This window comes from Helianthus annuus, chromosome 12 (assembly GCF_002127325.2).
Source record: "Helianthus annuus cultivar XRQ/B chromosome 12, HanXRQr2.0-SUNRISE, whole genome shotgun sequence".
Lineage (NCBI taxonomy): Eukaryota > Viridiplantae > Streptophyta > Magnoliopsida > Asterales > Asteraceae > Helianthus > Helianthus annuus.
In genome coordinates this window covers 25887218-25889762 of record NC_035444.2, presented here as the reverse complement: position 1 = coordinate 25889762, position 2545 = coordinate 25887218, and the positions used below count along the sequence as shown (strand labels likewise).

Below are 2545 nucleotides of genomic sequence, written 5' to 3'. Positions count from 1 at the left end.
GGATTTTTCTTAATTTTTCAGTTTCTGTACCCGTGCCTGGTCGGACACGGGCCATGCCCAGCATTGTTACTGGTAGTCTTTATTTTCCGAGTTACAGAGGGTTGAGCACGGGGCCGTGTCAGTGCAACACGGGGCCGTGTCAAGCTCTCCAGTAACAGGGATCCGAAAAATAATTATTGTATCTCCGACCACGGGCCGTGTTCATCTGAGCACGGGGCCGTGGTGAAGCTTCTGACCAACATTCTTTTGTGTTTTTATTGCAGGACTTGGAACCCAGGCGCGATACCTGATCTTTCTACATAGTGTATGAGCTCCAGTTCTAGCAAATACATAAAAGAACCGCTAGACGAACCCGAACGCTTTCTAAGAAAAAGACTTAAAGCTAAAAACCAAGAAAGAGTTTCGGGGGACCCACTTCCAATGGCGGATCAACGTACCCTCATGGATTACCTACGGCCCACTGTAAGTAATCTCAGCGCTGCTATCAATGCACCAAATGTCGAGGCCAACAATTTCGAACTTCGGTCACATTTGATACAGATGCTCCAAAACTCCACAACCTTCCATGGACTTGCGGACGAAGATCCCCATTTACATATTACCAATTTCTTGGAAATATGTGATACCTTTCGGATCAATGGAGCATCAAATGACGCCATCCGCCTTCGAATGTTTCCATTTTCATTAAAAGACCGAGCTAAGGCTTGGTTTAATACCCTCCTAGTTGGCTCGGTAAACACTTGGGATGAACTAGCCCAAAAGTTTTTATATAAGTATTTCCCTCCTGCTAAAATGGCTAAACTAATGACTGAAATTAATACATACTCACAAGAAGATGGGGAATCCTTATATGAAACTTGGGAAAGGTTCAAGGAGCTATTAAGAAAGTGTCTGCATCATGGTCTTGCGATTTGGCAACAAGTATCCACTTTCTACAATGGATTGTTGCCACACACAAGACAAACACTTGACTCTAGCTCCGGGGGAGTTTTAGGTAATCGTCGCCCAATTTATAATTAAATTGTGGAAATTGCTCAAACCAGTTTTCAGTGGCACACTCCCCGAGGTAATAAATCTATTGCCCCGGGCACTCATAAGGTTGACGAAAGCACTTCTTTACAAGCTCAAATCGAAGCCCTTTCATCAAAAATCAAAAAGTTAGAAATAGCAAAAACGGCCTCGGTTATGGCTTGTGAAGGGTGTGGTGGGCCACATGAAAATTGGAGTTATATGAAAGAATTGGATAATCAAATAGAGACGGTAAACTACATTGATAATAGACCTAGGCCATCGGGTCCTCCAACGGGTACCTACAACCAAGGATGGCGTAACCACCCTAACCTTGGTTGGAGAGAACCCAACAATAGTAGTAACCAACAAAATCTAAACCAACGAACAAACTTTCAACAACTAAGAAGTGAGTCACAAAATTTCTCTCAACAAGGGGGACGAGAAAGGCTTGAAGATACCATATCTCGCCTCATCTCTGACACCGAAAAAAAAAACTCAGATCGATTTCAACAATTGGAATCGAATTTTAGAAATCAACAAGCTAGTATTCAAAACATTGAAAACAATTAAGTCAAATAGCTCAAAATATCTCCGAGAGACCACAAGGCGCGTTACCAAGTAATACCGAAACCAACCCAAAGGCACAAGTACATCTCATCACATTGAGAAACCGTACCATGGGTCCCGAGGAAGCTCCAATACCTTCAACTGAAACGAGCCGGTCTAGCCAGTCCACAACTCCGTCAACGCCCCAACAAGAGACGGCTCCTCTACAAAATCAAGAGCCCACCAAGAATCCTCCGATTCCATACCTCGGTCGGTTAATTCGCCAAAAGTCCGATGAGCAATTCACAAAGTTTGAAAAATTGCTAAAACAATTGCATGTTAATATTCCATTTATTGAAGTCCTAACCCAAATGCCTAAATATTCAAAATTTATGAGGGACTTCCTCACTAACAAAAGGAAAATTGAATCATTGCAATTAGTTAATTTAAGCGAAGAATGCTCCGCCTTACTACTCAACAAACTCCCGCAAAAGAAGATTGATCCTGGGAGCTTCACAATCCCTTGTTCGATTGGGGAATCCCCCATTCGTAATGCACTAGCCGACCTTGGGGCTAGCATAAACCTCATGCCCGCATCAATGTTCAACCGACTCGGCCTAGGAAAAACAAGCCCTACAAAAATGAGCATACAACTCGCCGATAGGTCAGTCAAATATCCACAAGGTATCATTGAAAATCTATTAGTCAAAGTCGGCAAATTCGTCTTCCCAGCCGACTTTGTCATACTAGATACGGAGGAAGATACCGAAGTACCATTCATCTTACGAAGGCCATTCCTAGCTACGGCCCACGCAGTAGTAGACATGAATGGTGAAACACTAACATTGAGGATTGGGGACAAGGAAATGAAGTTCGGAGTTGGAAAGAGAGTAGAAGATGACGAACCGGTCAATTACACGAAGGTCATAGACTCAAGTTTGGATGATGCTCTCTCATGGTGCAACATGGGATGCAAAACATCCCACTT

The 2545-nt window shown here is 43.2% G+C and overlaps 1 non-coding gene across 1 annotated transcript; it reads right to left on the bottom strand.

The window, feature by feature from the left end:
• Nucleotides 1–798: 798 nt before the first annotated feature.
• LOC118485347 lies at nt 799–905 on the bottom strand. The gene has a single exon (XR_004875647.1). It is a non-coding gene; the product is annotated as a small nucleolar RNA R71 (small nucleolar RNA).
• Nucleotides 906–2545: the final 1640 nt, after the last annotated feature.